The 20,118-nt window shown below is 40.0% G+C and overlaps 1 protein-coding gene across 1 annotated transcript in view; it reads left to right on the plus strand.

The window, feature by feature from the left end:
* Window positions 1-19,717, plus strand: part of CDK14 (cyclin dependent kinase 14) — a 534,565-nt gene extending 514,848 nt beyond the window's left edge. The window contains exon 15 of the mRNA XM_057732871.1: window positions 18,590-19,717. The gene's annotated coding sequence lies outside the window, so the exon portion shown is untranslated. The remainder of the gene's footprint in view (window positions 1-18,589) is intronic.
* The last annotated feature ends 401 nt before the right edge of the window (window positions 19,718-20,118 follow it).

Below are 20,118 nucleotides of genomic sequence, written 5' to 3' on the forward strand. Positions count from 1 at the left end.
GCTGAGACTTCCTTTGTGATTCATTGTAGTTTTTTTTTTTTAAAGTAATTTGATTTCCAGTAGTTAAATAAATATCTTTAGGAATATCACTTAAACATTCCTCATGTATTTAATTGATACCCTTAATTACTGATGAACAAACAGTGTGACAAAGTGCACGTGTTGATCAACCCTCGATGGAATTGAGAGGAAAGTAGTAGAGAGAATCTAGTGCTTATCCCCTCCTACACTAAGCGACTGGAACCACTATCCAGACAAAACAGAGCCCTTAGCCATAGTGGAATTCCCTAGGGTTGTAGTCAGTTGTCAGTTTCTTCCCTTGAACTCTGAGTTCACCAGCTAAGAGCTGGACGCTCAGGACCAAGGTGTAGTATGTGTGCAGATGGATACATAGGTGGCTTAGATATATATAATATAAATGGTGGCGGACAAATAATCATAAGAAAAGTGCTGCTGTTATGTTTAAAATAAGATTTTCTTTCAAAATCTGCAGTTAAAATTTTAGATAAATTACCAAGCCCATATCTTTTGTCTCAGTGCTCAGTATAGAATAGGATTATAAAAACTAGTCATTGGATGAGGAAGGTAATTCCATTGCCTTATTGTCAACATTATATCGTACTTGAAATCAGATGTGACTGTAGAACAACAATTTATCAATATGTTGTATAACTGTTGATCCACTTAGAAATAAGAGATTCATACCTTGTTTCCTTTCTGTAAATAAGAGGATAAAATTAAAGCATGTTAAATTTGAAGGATTCATCTTTAATTTAGTAATAACCAAAGTTTAGTGCCTAAAAGTGTGTACTTACTTGGTTTTCTTTCTTCATACATTTATTTGTCTTATGTGTTTGTAGTTAAAGAGGTTGAGCAACATTTGACATTCGTGATTATTTTCTGTGTAGATATCATAGCTCTCCTTTTCCTCTTTCTCATTTCACTTCATTATTAATGCATTGAAAAGATATTATTACAAAAAAAAATCACAAAATAATTCAATTTCGATATACAATGTGAAGCATGAAATGTACCTTACTTCTTCCTTCCTTTTCTGAACAACTTTCTCTTAAACATAAGGATATTCAGCAAGGCTTTAAACAGTGCCAAACAGGTTTAGTTTTTCATTGCAGTTGCCAAATATTAACCTTCCCACCCACTCATAGTTATGGGGTCAGCAGTTGTTCATCACGTTGTTTGTATGTCAATTACACAAATAATTAATAAGTTATTTATTCCAATAATTAAACTTCAATAATAAAACCTTCTTATTGGAAAGTATTCAAATAACACATAGGAATATCTAGTAAAACTTTAAAATTCCCAACCTGCAGAAAATCTCGATCTCCTTTCAGAGGTAGTCCCTATTAATAGCTGGTGTGTATCATTCCAGATCCTTTTTGATATACATAATATTTCATGCTTATAATTTCAAAGGATACTATTACTTAAATTTTACTCAGATTCAAATTATATGAAATTCAAATTACCCAACCCGAGAGTGATATTCATATGAGAATTCCAATTTTTGCACCAGATATCTGGCAACTTTCCTATTGTTGGCAGGAAGAAACACAAGCAAAAATAAAATACTGTAAAGCTTGACAGATGTACCCCATACTACTATTCATTTTTTAATATAAAAGCATGGATTTTCTTGTATGGCTTGTGGTATTTTTCTCTTTACCTTATCCATTCTGTTCTGTTGCTTTTCAAAATTGAGTCTTCTCTCCTGCCACGTCATTTAAGAGTTATTACCATTACAATACAGTAGAAAGAGTATGGGATTTGGAGTAATAAAACCTGGGTACCAGTTCCAACTGTGCCACTTAAGAGCTGTGAGTCCTTAAGTAAATTATGTGTATTCTCCACCCCTCATTTACCTCATTGGAATAAGGAATGGCAAAACCAACTATCTCACTAAGATTGTTTTGAAGAGTAGATAAGTTGCAGTTCTTGGCCAAGGACCTGTAATCCAAACTAGACATGATAGGCATTGTATCATTCAGGATGGGCTGAGTTTTGCTGTGGCTTAATATGACAAACATTTATTTCTTGTTGACACTGTATGTCCATGAGTGATGAGGGGCACTGCTCAGGGATGCAGGATAACAGACGCTGCATCTCCATACAGGCTTCGTCAGCCACTTTGGCAGGCGGAAGAGGCGTGGCAAGAGGAATACTGGCCCATCAGACAGCCACATGGATGTGTATCTCTCATTGGTCAGAGCAGGTGGAATGGCCATGCCTAACTTCCAAGGGAGGTGAGGAGGGCATTCCACCCAGGATCTAGAAGACAGAGAGCTGGCAATTCGTGACGAGCACTAATGATGACCACCACAGAAACGTCGGCAAACATCAGCGAAGGAAAATGTAAAGCGTTTCAAGAGAAGCGTGAAAAGTCATTCCTTGTTATTCTCTTTGATCCCAGAGATATTCAAGAAAGATTTCCAAGGAAGGAAAACAAGTCTGGGGACAAAAATGGTAGCCTTGTGTTGGGAGTCAGGCATGGTGGAAAGGAACATAGGGTGAGGAATTAATTAAGAAAAGAAAGTGAGGGAAGGGATGGCGTCAAAGTAAAACAAGCTGGGTCTCCAGTGTGACTACAGATTGAGCCCCACGCTTCTACATCTGAAGAGGGTTGCGGACTGCAGCCCAGGTGAACTCTTTCTCAGGCCCCTCCATATGTCATCAGGTATAGGATGCCTGCCTCACACAGAAGACCTCAAAGCCACGTCACTTTATCTTCGCGGTCAGTTCCTGGTATCACCTCTGCTGTCTGGTCTCACTGTCAGTGTTGTGTTCTTGTTTTGGCCTTTGCACAGTTCCTGGGGCTCTTTCTCTTGGAAGATCACTACCCAATCCAGGGGTGGCAACACCGTGGCCACCAAGCTTCACAAGCCACTAAAACAGTCACAGCAAGATTTTCTTTCTATCCCCCCAGAACCTCTAAAGAACATCCTATTTTCTTGGTGCTTTAAAGTAAAGGAAGTATGCCTCCCTTATTATTTATAAGGAAGGCATGTCGACATAAATGGAAAAAAGTTTAATTTCATTATTCCAATTCCAGTTTTTCCTAAAATTCCTCTACTTTGGCTTAATTGTAGAAGGGTTACAAATCTACAAGAGACTTAGAATCCCATATCTATAAGTTTAGAATTTTTCTGATCAGAATATTCCTTCAAAAATATCACCACCGAGCATTGAACAGTGTGGGTGTGTGTTTGCATGTGTGTGTGTGCTGAGGGTTATGAGGGAAGAGGAAATGTGAAGCTTCAAGGAAAGGAAACAGGGAATGGTCTTGTTGCATTTAATCAGTGGAAAACTGGTCAAAAAACTATGTGTATTTTGTTTTTGAACTCTTAGTCTTTATTTTATGCTCAAAGGAAGAAATATTATAAAATTAAGTTGTATAAAAGTAAAATTATGTGGATCAAAGAACTGAAGCAATTCTCTGCATGTTCCCTTGATCACCCAAACCGGCAAGCAGATCAGTGGGAGGAGCAAGGTAGAGGGACAGTTAAGTGTGGTTGCTATGGCAACCATGTGCTGATTTGGAATGAAACCAAGGAATCATGATTCATCCCTGGCTCCACATTTTCCTTTTCCCTTCCTAACTGGCACCTAAAGATTTGCAGTCCTTGGGGTCTCGGTGCTACAGGTCACAGACACCGTGCTGCCAGAGGTGGCTGTCCCCTAGCAGGGATGGCACAAGTTACTCATGTGCCTGCTATGAACAGCATACAAGTGTAGATAAGGTTTGACCAGGGAGATGAAAGTGAGCAAGAATCATCAGGATGCCAAGCTTCCAGGCCAAGTCTTGGGGTGCTGCAACTCAAATGACAGAACCAAAGTAAGACCATAGACGCCAGATCAGTCTGTGAAGTGCACATATGAGAGACCGTGAGTTTGTTTTCTGATGTTAAGAAGAAACACTGTTATTGACAAGAGAGACAAAGGTTTGTCCAGAGAGTAGGAGTGGGATGTACTTTTCCAGCACGTATTTCTGAGCTTCAGCTTTCTCATCCCTACGATGAAATAAAAAGGCCTGCCTTGAAGATTGCTGCGGAGACCAGAGGCACAATAAATCCTCCCCGGATGCTCAGATGAGTTTGTCCGTGACCCTTTCCGAGGGGGAAAACATGGGTAGCCATGTTAAGAACAATTGCAAAATCTTGGCTGATGTTGTGTTTTACCTTAATAGGGAAGATAAGAGTTCAGCATCATTGGCAAAGCTGTGAGAAGCCCTCATACTCTGAGGATCATCACTTTACATCCCTACTCAGGGGCCCACAGCACCCATTTGTGCTTCTCCTGTTGGCACTTGCCTTCATCAAATAGAATGGACTAGGTGCTGCCTTTCTTGGTGAAACGATGCACGGATTAGGTGACATGTTTATTTTTGTTTTGGTTGGTTGTATTTTCATCATCTAGGGAGGATGTAAGCAATCACATACGCCTCTACCTGCGCTTAACAAGAGTGTCTGTAGTCCGTGCCCCTTGTTCAAAAAGTTACCTTCAAGGACTTAACTTTCAGGGAAGGTCATTTCCTCTGCAGTATGCTCTAGAATGGTGGCTAGATGATGGGGATGCCGCCTGATGCTCCAGCATTCTCACTCTCCAGTCCTGAGGTTCCTGACCTGCGGTCCTTGGGTCTATAAATGGAATTCAGAAGGTCTGTCAGCCAACTGAAACTGTATGAAAAAACCTGCATGTAGTTGTATACGCGGATGGAGTTTTCTGGAGAGAATTTCTTGTTCATCTGATTCTCAAGTTTGGCAGTGAGTCAGAAAGGTTGAGAATGACCGCAGTCTGAATGCTTTGTGCCTGTTCTCTTGTTGGCAGTTGTATTGACGTGTTTTGCCCACTGAGGAGTTGGTGAGAGTAGAAAAAGAGGGATGATATGAAAGCAATTTTTTTAGTAAGAAAAACCATATTCTCAGGTTCTGAATTAAAACTGATCTCTCCATTACATAGCTCTGCAACAGTTCCTGTGCAATAGCATTAAAAACTAACAAAATAATGTACTCAAAATGTGTGCATTTTACTGTGAGTAAAATTTACCTAAAAACCATAAGTATATATTGGGCTCTAATTAATGATATGCACATTTAAGGGTGAAGTATACTGATATCTGTAAGCTACTTTGAAATGCATCAAAACAATAAGACAGATTAATGGATGGATAAAAGCATAGGCAGATGAATGGATATGTTACACAGCAAACACTTCAGAATGTTAATTGTAGGATTTTTATAATGGGTATATGAATGTTCATTGTATAATTCTTTTGTTTTTTCTATATGTTTGAAAAGTTTAATAAAATGGTGGGAAAATATATGATCATAACATTTAGAGTACATACAACTGTATATGTGACACATAAGACAGAATAAGGGTTGAAGGAAGTGAATGGAAGTTGATTTTATAACTGATATTTATTGATTCAGTTTGGAAGTAATTGTTTAACACATAGAAGTAAATCTACAAATGTCCAGATTTCAAGTACAAAGAATTTATGGCCAAGAGGAATTACTGTGATGTATCTGTGTGCTTATTAAAGCAAGACAGCCCTCCGAACAGTGACCGTGATTGCACATTTTCCCCAGATTTGGTAGTTTTCACAGTTTTATTTGGCGCTTGTTCTAACACAAAGCTCTTATTTTTTTTTTTTAATGTTTAATTGGAAGAAAGAGACTTTCATTTTATCGAATACTAAAAGTTGGCAAGGTTGTTTTGTTTGTTTGTTTGTTGGCTGCGTTGGGTCTTCGTTGCTGCGCACAGGCTTTCTCTAGTTGTGGTGAGCCAGGGCTGCTCTTCGGTGCGGCACATGGGCTTCTCATTGCCGTGGCTTCTCTTGTTGCAGAGCATGGGCTCTAGGCGCACAGGCTTCAGTAGTTGTGGAGCAAGGGCTCAGTAGTTGCGGCTCGTGAGCTCTAGAGCTCAGGCTCGGTAGTTGTGGCACACGGGCTTAGTTGCTTCACGGTATGTGGGATCTTCCCGGCCCAGGGATCGAACCTGTGTCCCCTGCATCGGCAGGCGGATTCTCAACCACTGCACCACCATGGAAGTCCCCACAAAGCTCTTCTTGCCGTTAATTATTTTCTAGTATCTCTAAATATTTCTTTGCTTGATTTCACACCATTAATCTTAGTAATTTCCCTCTACCTATCTGCTTCAGATGCATCTTATCTGAATTACCCATCTCTAGTACGTAGACAGGCTTAACACACTACACCCCAGCAAGTGAAAGACAGCGTTGCTGTGTTCTTCTTTACAATTTACCAGGCATACGTCAGTCTCTAAAAATCAACCTGTTAGAATTTTTCTTAATAAGAGAGTACTAAACGAGATGAGATTTAACTTTACCATGTTAATCCAGGCATGAGTAGTTATATATCCTGCTTGGACCAACATGCTTAATAATTGATCATGAGAACCATATAAACCCTAGCACTAAAACTTGGGAGGTTACTAATTAAAAAACAAAAGAGTTTTTCCGCTTCAGCACTGCAGGCTCTGGCTTATTGTGGGTGATCGCTCATGCTGAGCCACTGAATCGGGGAGTTACAAAGGAGCAAACCCGAAACAGCTTATTGGAGGCTGTTTTGTTTTCTTACTTGTACATTTCATACAATATACATTATAGTTAATTATTGTGTTTCAGATAAAACTGTGCTGATTTTTCTCCCATGACAATGAAGCAATTAAGTCACTAGATCTGTTGGTTTTTTTTTTTTTTTTCCTTTCAAATGACCCCAGTGGTCAAAAGTCAGATCTTTTGAAAAGGACTTAACAGAGCATCATGAGACATGATAGGTGCTTAGGGTGCAATTTTAATGCCAACAGACTGGAAAACAAACAGCATAACCCAGACAAGACGTGACTTTGTTCTTTAGCATCTGTGTGAAGAGGAAATCAGATCTTGCTGGGATGTGCTTCCGCTCACAGGTGTGGAAGAGAAGATGTCAATTCCCGACTCACCGCAATGTGGGTGGGATTCTGGTTTGGGGCAAGGCGACAGGGTGTTGCATTGTCTCTCATAATAAGGGCTCGATTCACTTAACTCAGTGCCTTTGTTTCAGTCGGCCACAAGTGGACATTAAAAAAGCATGAAGCATCCCTTAATCCCATGAGCCTGTTGTGTGCTGGCTCCTGTCACTGCATTCTCCAACTCTGTTGCCAGTGGAAGTGAGAGACTGACCCCAGGCCAGCAACCACTCTTCTTTGCTCTGCCACCAAACCACTGAGCTGTTGGCACTTCAATTGTTTTACACCAGGAGGAAACCAATTGTGTTGATGTGAATGTCTTATTCATCGGACATTACAGGCGTCACATTTTTAATGAGCTGAAACTCCAAGTCCACGACGGGCAACCACACTGAATCGAGACAAGCGTGCCGTGAGGACGTATTCTAATTTATTGCAGTTGCTCTTTAAAAGATTTGACAGTATTTTAGAATTCTAAACACCACAGTTTGAAAGTCTGTCTGAGGTTGTGTGCTAATCAAAAACAGTAAATCGTGTTTGACTTATAAAGGACAGCATAGTAGGAAAACTAAGAGTGCATACTTTTTCCTTTTTTCCTTTTAAATGCATAGACAAATATAGAAACTCAAGTGAACAAACAGTTTATCAAGGACCTAAGGCATCTTTCTGGTGTGTGAAAATGTCCAAATTATCCCCATGGGCTACGTTTTGAAAATTGCGGTCCTTGGGAAGAAGCTTAGTTTCTATGTCCTCCTTAGTCCAGGACACTTTGGATATTTCTCACAGGCAGAATAAGACCTTTTCACATTAAGTGCTACAAAACCTGGTGCTTTGTGAGCAGTCACAAGACATCTGAAGAACCTGCTGCATTATCTGATTTGATGTCATCCTGAAAAAAACAACTGTTTACCCATAGATTTCACAGAGGCAGCTGAGACTTCATCTGTGTGGAAAGCACACAGCTGCCCTGGGGTTGGGGATTGCCCTGCTGAAAAGCCTCTAAGACCTCCTCACTGTGTACAGAGTGAAGCCCAAAAATCCTAAGCAGGGCACATAAGGCCCTCCACCCCACCACCTTCACCTGCCTTGCCAGCTTCCACTTCATCTGTTTCCTGACATCCAAATCTGTGCCTGCCCCATTGGCCATTCACTGTTTCTAAGAGCCCTAGGCTATTTGAGAATGCCCTTCTTCCTCCTTTCTACACATTAAGCTTTCGTTTATCTTTCAAAGCCCAGTCCTTCCTCACTGCATTGGTACCTCTAGGATAATACTTCCATTTTCCATTTTGATCTAGAGGTGGTTGTTGTCCTGGCAGTCGTCCGCTTCCAAACTCTTGAGGCTCCTAAGGACAGCAGTGGTATGCTGGTAAATATGTAACAGCCATCTCTCCAGAAAGAGCAGGAAAGCCCTGATTGGTCCATTGTCCGTATCCCATGGTGTAAATACACCTCCTTCCGTTGCCAGTTTCAAGGGAGGCTGTGTTTAATAACAGCTTGCAAAATTCCTGAAAATTTTTAACAGTGGGCTCTCACAAGCCAGTTCAAGCCAGTTTCAGAACACCACTGGGGACCTTGCTTTAATAGTCCTAGTAATAGCCTCCTCTTCCCCCTTAAACGCTGTGCTTTCCTTAAAAAATAGATGCTCAGTAAGGGTTTCCCGAATTGAATAGCCAACTGATAGTTTGGCTCTGCCACTGCTCATTGAGTGGGGTGTCATTTGCCACAGAGATTCGAGGGCTATTTGCGCCTCCTGTCATGTGAACGTGGTGGCCTTAGCCATCTCCCCCGCGCCACACCACACAGGCATGTGTGAATTTAAACAGACGAATTTTATCAGAAGTGCAACTGAGAACGGCAGTGAGGCGCAAGTTGATGGTCTTGAATTCAGCAAGCTCGTTAGAAGAGAATGTGATCCACCATGGTGTCAATAAAACACTTACAGAGGAAAGCCTAAAACACAGATTCAGTGAAATAAGTGACAGATTCTTTGAGGGGTTGAGAGGCGAGGAGGCTGTCAGCTAATTCCCACCATCTTTTCAACAAATCTTTTGCCATTCTTGATGTGGAGCCTTTGTCTTACTTCGTGACTCGCAATTTGAGATTGGAACGTCAGCATATTTTAGTTCATGTAATAAAGTGCCAAGCTGGCTGGCTCTATTTTTATAATCAACTTGGAAATAGCAACATATAAATCCTGTTGTTCCTGTAAGGGGTGACCAACTCCTTCTGGTTTACCCCAGTTTTGAAATTCAAAGTCCTGCATTCTGGAAACCCCCTCAGTCCTGCCAGACGGGGACAGTTGGCCCTCCTAGTTCCTGTAAAGGTTGTGGCTCCTGCAGTGAATGCCGTGGATATCCACGCTTGGAACATGGTTCCGACGTGTGATGTATGCCAGGAGACACTCAACCAGCGGCTGGAAGGATCAGAAGTTTTTTTAAAGCCCAGTTTATAAAATCTGTTATCCTCTTAAAGTTAGTGGCCCTATTTCATTCTTTAAAGGAGAGGGTAAATAGAAGTGTACTTTGGATAGGAAACAATGCTACATGTGCGCAAAAGGTTGCTCTTTATTTCTCATGTGATGCACATGTTCCATAACTATCCCATATTCTCAGAACTCCTCTTGGGTATGAGAGAAATGTAGCAACTTGCTATGATGGGATAATCAGTATCAAAAGACTTTAAAATAGCCTACTATGATTTCAGGGGGAGTGCACATCAGATGACTTTACATGTAGATAAAGTCTTCACTTCCGTGAATCAGCCCTTGGTGATTTGTCGTTCGTTGGCACTGTGCATGTTGTGAAGCTGCAGCGTGAGAGAGATTCGGTGGGGAGCTTAGCCGGGTGTCCAGTGTCTGAATCCCTCAGCGTGACCTTGTTGGACCTTCCTCGCTGTCAGCAGACATTTCCTGGTGGAAATGATGTGCTGTGGTTGTGTCCACAGTGTGTCACTTTGTGACAGTATCAGACTGTGCCCCCATAAGAACAGATGTTTCTGCTGTAATTTGATATATGTGTTCCTACCTGTGTTTGGCAAACTACCGCAGTAAAAATTGTACAGTTTACGGGAAGAAAGAGAGGGGCAGACCATGCAAACTGTATTCAACATAGTATTTTAGTGTGTTTGAGCTGCTGTAACAGAATACCATACACGGGGTGACTTATAAACGATAGAAATTTATTTCTCACAGTTCTTGAGGCTTGGAAATCCAAGATCAAGGCACCAGCAGATCTAGTGTCTGGTGAGGACCCTTTTTCTCTTCTTGCTACGTCAACATGAGGGAAGGGGCAAGAGAGCTCTCTGGGGTCTCTTACATAAGGCCACTAATCCCATTCACGTGGGCTCCACCCTTATGAACTAATCTTCTCGCAAAGGTTACACCTCAAAATACCATCACATTGGGGATTAGGGTTCAACATACGAATTTGAGGGGGGACACAAACATTCGGTCTATAGCACATGGCACTCACAAAAGCAGTAAAAACACTTCCAAAAAAATACTAGCACAGTTTACAGGTGAAGGAAGTTTGGTAGAAGGGTTGAGGCTACCGAATTTTGGCTCGAAGGGCAAAATGCACAGAGATCCAGGAGAACTATACAATAAACAATTCCGAGACAGAGCAGGTGGCCAAACTAAGCCAAGATGAAATATGTGAGGTAAATAGGCAGCCTGTACAGTACTGCAGGCCCCTTCAACTTGCACGCAACTGTGTTTATGTCTCTTGCATATGACAGCTGTGACTTAGTGGCTCAAAACTGTAACATTGGCAAGAACTTTCTCACGTGAACCAGCACGACTTCTGGTTTATGCTGACACTGTTCTCTATTTACCAATCATATGGATCTAGTTTCCACTACAGAAATACATCTTAGTTTGCAGATTTCTGCTGAATAAGATGGTTCATGAGACAGATTAAAATTGTAGATGATCATATATATTGAATTCAAAATCCTTAGCATGAAATTTTCTTGTGCTTCAATGCTTTGGACAGTAATAACTAGACAACTTTTAATTTGAAAGAAAAAAATCCACCCAAAATGAAGTAACATCTCCTCTCAGATCTTTTAATTAAAGTCAGACATGAACCCTCGTGTTTCTCTGACTGCTAAATACTTAGAAGTGGTTTTATGAGATGTGTGTGTGTGTGTTTCAAGTTGTAAAAAATGCACACACTGCTGAGTTACATGACTTTGGTTTGTTTAAATATAGTTTAGTAGGACTGTAATATATAAGGAAGGTGAAGGGGTCAGAATTCTATTTAATTAACTTATACCCACTTGGGAACCAGTCAGTTATAAAGGTATGCTGAGCAAATAAAGCTTCACACATGAAATCCTTGAATAGAATAAGCCACTTTAGTGAAGGCTTTCCTATTCTTAACTTTGTCCTTAAAGTTATTTCTATGAGCTGTTTCAAACCTTAGATTATACGTATGTATGCATATGTGTGTATATGATTATCAGTATGATTTTATATGTTATGTATGATTATATATAAATGATTATATATATATGATTTTTTTAAAGATAAAAATATGTCTTGGTGGCTCATAGAAGACCTAGATCAGTACTTTCCCTGTACACTTTTGGCCTTTATTGAGATAGGACATATCTCAGGACTGCCATCCTTTAATCTACATGTGTCTAAAATACAACCAGGGTTCTACATTTACATAAATCTGATTTAATAAACAGTCACACCATTAAAATAGAGGATTCTTTTCAATCACAGCTAATTACACATCATATAATGCCTGGTCTTTAATGAGGATTTCAATAAATGTTTGTTGATAATGGTGATTATTAAAATGATATGTTAAGTCGGTCTCCTTGTACAAGAAATGCTTTGTTTTGAAATGTTAGACTTAAAGCTTTGCTTAAAAATTTTTAATTATAATCACCACTTTGGCAAGAAGCTTAAAATGTGCAAAGTCGCTGCAATTAGTGCATTGTGCGTCCATATGGATGTTTCCAAACAGCTTTCAACTTAAAGGATTTGGGCTATTCTGAGTGATAGACCTTCTGTTAGGCTTAAAACAAAGCCCGACTATTTTTACATTCATTTTAATTAATATTCTCTTGCTGGTCTCAAAGATGTGTTCTATTCTAGGGGGGAGAAGCATAATTATCATAAATCAGAAATAAGTTACAGAAGTAGGTTTGACTACTTTTCTGCTTCCTTCTGTTTCATCCCGTTTCTCTCCACCCCCCAGGGAGCTTCAGTGCAATGTCAGAGTAACTGGAGAACACTGATTTCAGGTGTTCTGAAAGAAAACCTATATTTCTAGCCAAATCATAGCATAATTAAACTCATGAAAAAATGAAGATATAAAGCTGTCCCCAGATTTTTGGAAGTCAGTATGAAGCTTAAAATATGTCATTTTGAGTCCAATATTCACATAAAATCTACACTATAAAATTTGAGTATATATGTTGTATATGTACAAATGAGTATATGGTCAGATATGTGAATATTTGTATATATACATAATTTTTTTTTAATTTTTTTTTTTAATTTTTATTTTTTTGGGGGGTACACCAGGTTCAATCATCTGTTTTTATACACATATCCCCGTATTCCCTCCCTTCCTTGACTCCCCCCACCTCGAGTCCCCCCACCCTCCCTGCCCCAGTCCTCTAAGGCATCTTCCATCCTCGAGTTGGACTCCCTTTGTTATACAACAACTTCCCACTGACTATTTTACAGTTGGTAGTATATATATGTCTGTGCTACTCTCTCGCTTCGTCTCAGTTTCCCCTTCACCCCCCGCCCCCTCCCATACCTCGAGTTCTCCAGTCCATTCTCTGTATCTGCATCCTTGTTCTTGTCACTGAGTTCATCAGTACCATTTTTAGAGTCCGTATATGTGAGTTAGCATACAATATTTGTCCTTCTCTTTCTGACTTACTTCACTATGTATGACAGATTGTAGTTCTATCCACCTCATTACATATAGCTCCATCTCATCCCTTTTTATAGCTGAGTAATATTCCATTGTATATATATGCCACATCTTCTATATCGATTCATTTGTTGATGGGCATTTAGGTTGCTTCCTATATACATAATATTTTTACTTCAGAGAGGTTTGTAGTTGCCTAGGTGCTTGGGGTTTAGCAATCTTATTTGTGGACTTAATTTTCTACAGTAGCAAACTCTGCTTGAAGATTAATTAGGTACGAAAGATTAATTTGGTTGCCTTAGTTTAGTATTTTAAGCAGAATCAAACTCAAAATAGCACAGTCTGGTAGGTTTTTATTTTTCCTGGATATTTTTTATATGAAATCTTATTAATATGGTACTTGGGGAAGAGAAGCTTTCTGGACTTTGTCTTTCACTAAATCAGAATAAATTCTGTAGACAGTTATGTGTGTTAAGGCCCTGATTTTTTAACTATTTTCAAACATCTACCGCACAACCACTCTCCATATACTTTCAGAAAGACAATCACTCCAGTGGCCACTGGAATCTTCTGACTACCCGAATGCCCAGCTTAGGCCAATTATGAATGCTGGTTTCAAAAGTAGACAGCTAAAATGATCCACCCCCGAATAGTCATTGAATTCTTAAGAATAAGATAAATGAAAATTACAATGTAGAATTGTACAATTTTCCATATTGTCTGGATTTTTCATTTTTATTTCCTTTTTTTAAAGCATGTGATTAATTATATACCTATCTTTAAATTCCTCCTTATATACTGGCCTTTTGGATTCTACATTTGAAAAGAAGGAAATAATGGAATTAGTTTTCTTCTAGGTTAGAAACAGATAAAAGCTAAATGTGGTCAAATAATATACATTTTTTTTCTTGAAGAGAGATTAACTATTTTATAATTCTATACTGTCTTTGCTACTGCGAGGTAGCTTTCTTTCCATCAAATTTCCTCCCTTTCTGTTAGGCATCTTTACAAAGAAGCCCCTCAAATAGAAATGAGCAGACTACCCTACAGCTTCACATACATCGTGGTGACTATCCTGTTCACAGTTTAGGCGATGAAAGGAAAACCTACAGTTGTTTTAATTTGGAACCAAAATAATCACTTCTCTCCAGTGACGCTTAGAGGGGAGGGCGGGGGGCAGAGTCTTCCTGTAGAAAAAAGAATACTTTGTGGAAGGGCAGTGCAGCAGCGTTAAAAAATAAAACAAACATAAAACCTTACAGTGCTTAAATAGGCCAGCAACAGAGAGACCATCTGATCACATGGAAGCACCCTGAGCTGGGGTACTGGGCTGTGTTGTCCCGACAGCATGTAAACTGTGTGCGTGCGTGCGTGGGGGGGGGGGGGGTGTGTGTATGTGTACACATAGAGATTTAACGGGGAGCACAGAGGGAATTAGAAAGAGCCTGGCCCGTTTTTAATTTGGGTCTGTTTGCTTGCATTTAGCACTTAAGGGCTTCTACATTCAGTTTGCTCAAAAGAGTGATGAAGCACTCCTTGCTTATGCCTCAAATCAGAAATGCATGAAGTGCAGCTGCAGAGATAATACATTTTCCCCAAAGGCTTTGGCTGAGCAAATTAGGTGTCAATGGGGTGCCTGCGCAGGCAGTACTCTCTCTAATTAGTCTCTTGAGCCTAGTTGGTGGCGGGTATGAGATGATCTAATCAATTGGTCTGTGTCTGATGGTTCGTGTAAAAATCCTACCAGGCAGACTCTCTCCCACAGGTCACCCACCTGCACAGCGGGGCTGCTCATTTTCATTTTTCATCTCCTCCATCACATGATGCTGACAGTTGGTTTTAAGAAAATTGAATCCAAAAAATATCTAGTTCATAGGGCACATGGGTCAGAACAAAGTTGCATTATGGGTACCAGCGATCCAATTAATTAATATTTATAGCTGAGAAGCTCTATGTAGATACTTTTTTTTTTTTAGATACTTCTGAATAAGGATTTTATCAATAAAATCCAATTTCTTCTTTAAAACATTCATTTCTAGAGAAAGACCATTGTAAAAGCAGAAAGCAAGATACAGATGGCATCCGTTAATCTGTGGTTTATATACCTAGGAGTTGATGTGCACATGGCTGAGCTTATAATTTATATTCAGTTTCATTTGTATTGTGTGTGCAGTGTATTTTAATAATCAATTAAATGTAAAGGAAGGATTTTGCTATTATACTTTGCTTCCCTATGAATGTCGTGGGCCCTCTCTCCGTCCACCTATATCCCCACCTGTCAAATGCATGATTACATTTAGATTTTAAAGAATTCTCCTATCAGTAAACTGACCTAACTTATATGCAGTCCTTGAAAACTGAAATGGATGCTGATGCCGCCCAAGCAGGAAGAAAGGACATCCCCCGCCGCTTAGTGAACAGTATCAGGCAGGGTAGTTGGCACAGTTTGGGCTCAACTGCCCACAGAGATGGGAAACAGTCTAGCTCTCATTGGCACCTCCCTTCTTTTCGTATTATTGGCTCCTTTCATTAAATGTTTGAGCCTGAACCTAAGTAATAGACTTCTCATAATTACTGTGTTCACCATTTATTATCCAGTAACTATTATTTTGTGTTATCCCTTATTATCCAACTCTGCTTATGCCCTGGGTTAGGTACACATGATTCTCCTAGAGGTTACACCCAAAGAATCAGGGCAAAGGCAAGGACAAACATCATCAATGACTAAAAGAAAATCTTAAATCAACCCAAGAGGATTGTAATATGCTATGGACGGATGATTGTGACAACATAGGGTTACATAAAATCGGGTATACTGAAAATCAAATCATTTCTTTCAAATAGAATGTCATGGAGTTTAAAAAAAAAATGTTTGGCCTACAGGAAGATGTTAACCCTACCCATCTTTCTCTGCCTATAGTGTATCTGTGGATGGCCAGCTCTGTACCCAGCACCGCGCTCTTTCAGCAGGAGCACAGGCGCAGCATTTGCCCTCAGTCACTATGCCAGGAGGTTGTAACGTCTAAGACCACATCCCACTCCCGAGTTCTCAGATTCTACCTTTCCCCTTTCTGTTCATTCCACAACTGTTTACTGAGTCCCAAAGCAAGGGCTGTGCTCTAGGGACACAATGGCCAACAAGCACCAAGCTTAATCAAGAATATAATGTTGCCACCTGCCACCCTCATGCTCCCTCACAGGAAATGCCCCTGCACCACAGGGACTACATGAAGTCTCTAGTTCAGAAGGTCAGCTTGGGTGCCAGGTCTGCGTTCTACTGATTAAAGTGGTGGGTGGAGGAGAGCCAGGCAGTGACTGCCTCACTTGGGTGTGGCTGTAGGAACTCCGTGTCTAGGCAAGCAGATGTCAGGACAAACCCAGCCTCCTGTTTGGCCAGGGTAGGCAAGCTTCCTGGAAGAGCTGGCATCTCTTAGAAGAAAACAATAGGGACAAATCTTCATAACCTTAGATTTGGCAAAGGATTTTTAGATATGACACAAAAACCACAAGCAACAAAAGAAAAACATGGATAAATTGGACGTCATTACAATTAAAATGTTTGTGCATCAAAGGACACTATTAACACAGTGAAAAGGCAGCCCACAGTAAATATTTGCACATCAAGGGGTTAATATCCAAAATATATTTTTAAAAATTCCTACAACTCAGCAACAAACAACCCATTTTAAAAATGGACAAAGGACTTGGATGGATGTTTCTTCAAATAAAATATACAAATGGCCAACAAGCACATGAAAAGGTGCTCAGACATCACGAATCATTAAGGGAATGCAAGTCAGAAATCACAGTGAGATACCAGTTCCCACCCACTAGGATATCTACAATTAGGAAAAAACAAAAACAAATGAACAAAAAACAGAAAATAACAAAAGTCTGCAAAGATGTAAAGAAATTAGAACATTTATATATTGCTGGTGGGATGATAAAATGGTGCAGCCACTGTGGAAAATGGTTTGCCAGTTCCTCAAAAAGTTAAACAGAATCACCCTATGACCCAGCAATTCCACTACCAAGTGTTACCCAAAAGAATTGAAAACAGGTACTCAAGCAAATGTTTGTACATGAATGTTTGTATCAGCACTATTCACTATTCGCAATAGCCAAAAGGTCAAAGTAACCCAAATATGCATCGACTCACGAATGGATAAACAAAATGTGATATATTTGTACACTGGAATATTATTCAGCCATAAAAAAGAATGGAGTACTGGTACAAGCTACAACATGGGTGAACTTTAGAAACATTATGGTAATTGAAAGAAGCCAGACACAGCATATTTTATGATTCCATTGATATGAAATATCCAGCATGGGTAAATACAAAGAGACAGAAAGCAGATTCATTGTTCCAAGGGGCTGGGGCAAGGGAAGAATGGAAATGAAGGATATAAGATATATAAGTAAAGGATATAAGGTCTCCTTTGGGAATGGCAGAGATGTTTTGTAATTAGATAGAAGTGAGGGTTGCACAACTTTGTGACTGCACTAAATGCCAGTTAATTATATGCTTTAAAATGGTTAATTTTGTGTTATATGAATTTCACCTCAATTTTTTAAAAAAGGGTGGAAGGATAACTTTCCAAAAATCATCATAGTAAGTGGGGGAAATGAGTAGAGGGTGGAGAGGATGCTATTTTAATGGTTCTTAACCATAAGATTGGAACTTTTTGCTCCTTTGGTCAAGGTAGTGCCATGCAGGGGTGACATGGTTGTACAGCCTGCAAGGGCAGCAGTAGGGTGATTGCACTGTGAAGTCTCAACAAAAGGCCACGGTTCCCTGTCTGCCCAGGAAGATGACTGTGTGCCACTGTGGAAAGGGACAAGCAGGCCTGACCAGGCCTCAGTGACCTGGAGCTTCTAAACTGAGATAATGAGTTGGTTCTGGGATTCACTGGAGCTGATGGATCGAATATCTGGGCTGTGTGACTTGACCCTGGCAGTGTTTCTTTTCACCCTTCCTGGCAAGACATTCTTTTCCCATCCTAGAAACTCAGTGAAAATACTTAAAGGCCAAAAAAGGAACGGAGAGAGAAGCAGAGTGAACATTACTTCTTTCTTTTTGAACCGTTCACGTGGAAGTAGTTACCGAGTTTAAGCAGGCATCCTTGGAAACGCACAGTTGTAGGCAGGATGTTGGGAAGAGGCTTGGCTGCTCATGTCATGCGGGCCAGTGTTTATCCTGCTGAAACTAGGTCTGATACATCAGCACCGTGGAATTTTATGCAGCTGGATTTTGTTTCAAAACATGTATGTGATCCGTTTTTCTATTTCATGTTCATAAAAATGAACACGATATGTCCTTTTAATGGTCTGTATGATGCTGCAGGCACTTAATTAAGACCAGTATTAGTGCTAATGATTTGGGGAAGGAAATTTGCTGAATTTCTTTTTCTCTAAATAATCCAAGAGGAGGTTAGATCATTTAAATTCATGGAGTTGTTATTTTAACAGAAAAAAATGCAGTCAGAACATTTGTTTATCATATTATAAGGACTGTTTTGGTTAAGGAGACTGCCCTGCCTCTGCTACCTGTGCTCGAGGTAGCTGTGGAAAGTGGATAGGCTCACTTAGGCCTGACCAATTTTGATGTCTCATGTAATTTAGGGAAAATGAATGATGTAAGATTTTTGGTTTTATTTTTAACATATAACAATTTTCTCTTTTCCTCCTTCCAGGATTAAGTTGTCATCATTCTGGGAAGAAAAAACATTAATGAAGTGGCCAATAACAGAAGGGAATCATGGATCAGTTTCCTTTCACTCCCTGTGGTGGATTTCACTTACAAGAAAATTGAAGCTGGCAAGACCCTGTTTTCTCTGCAATTTATTTAAAACCTTGCACGCATTTGGATACCTTGTGATTTCCAAGAACTATGTGAAGATTAAGTTTTGCTTACTGATACATGGCATGTATTCTTTTCAGTCTTTTGTGTTTGATTTTGTTTGATTTCCCTCTGCATCACGGCGTCTTTGTAAAGGTTTTTATGCTTTCACCAGCCATGTCTTAAATACATTAAGACAACACACTCGGTGTTCACACTTCTTCAGTAATGTCTGTACTTGAAAGCCACATAGTGGCATAAAACAATGTGTGTTTTCTTTGAGAGCAGTGCACATTTTGCAACCACCAGGAAGGAAAATTATAGCTAAAACAAACCCATGTTCTCTGACTGACTTGACAACTTGGTCCCTTGCCACGGGCCCCCCACTTGTCTCTTCCCTTTTGAGGACATTTGCAAATGTGGGGGTTTTTTTGGAAATAACTGCACACTTATATAGGATATTGGAATCTGCTTAGCATTTTCAAGCCACGTGGCATGACTGTTCTCCGAGCAGGTTGGAAATGAAGAACTAAATATGAAGCATTAAGAACAAAGACAGGGATAAATCACTTACTTTTAAACCTCTAGAAATTGAGGTCGCTTTTTACATTTTTTCTGGGTCTTGTCAACATCTTATTTTTTTCCATCCACTTTGTTATGCTTTGTGAGTGTTTTCTAAATGGTGAAGAGTAAGAAACAGAATGTTTAAAGCATGGGTGCAAAAGAATTGTATCTGCTAGATGAGCCCTGAATTATGTCTTTACTAGTCAGCATTTAAAAAGCAAATTACAGAGTTATCCAGAGTTTGAAATTTGCTCATTTACACCAAAGCACCTTTGAACTACACTTTTTTTTTAAACATTCCAGGCTAATTGCAAGGCATCATTGGGTACTCTAAATAACTTTAAGCAGTCTCCAGGAATAACTGTTCGGATGTAGGTTTTAGAAACAAGGCAGGAGTCTTGCTTTAAAGACGGAAAAAGGGAAAAAAGAAAGGCCCGGCTTCCCTTGTTTAAGAAGTTGAGAGACCTTGGAGGATGAAGGCGAGTTTGTGACAGGGAGGGGACAGTGGCTTGGGCGTGCGCATGCTTTGAGCCGGAGGGAGAGCTGCCTGGGGCGCATCTGTTCCCGGGGGGCAGGCCTCCACTGCAGACCCCAAATAACACTGAAGCCAACGGGGCAGCTAGGAAACTTCATCTCCAACAGGAAACCTAGCTCCTCAGGACACCAGTTCTTACGGAAATACCTTCGTCTGCATTGTTCTACATTTCCTATTAGAGAGGAGGAGAGACTGAGGACTTGAAACGTGTCGCACTTTTTAGGATCAAGAGTAGGAATTATGAGCCAGTTTCCCTGAGGGTCAGGTGAAGGAAACACTTTTCT

The sequence above is a fragment of the Hippopotamus amphibius genome, chromosome 4, assembly GCF_030028045.1.
Source record: "Hippopotamus amphibius kiboko isolate mHipAmp2 chromosome 4, mHipAmp2.hap2, whole genome shotgun sequence".
Lineage (NCBI taxonomy): Eukaryota > Metazoa > Chordata > Mammalia > Artiodactyla > Hippopotamidae > Hippopotamus > Hippopotamus amphibius.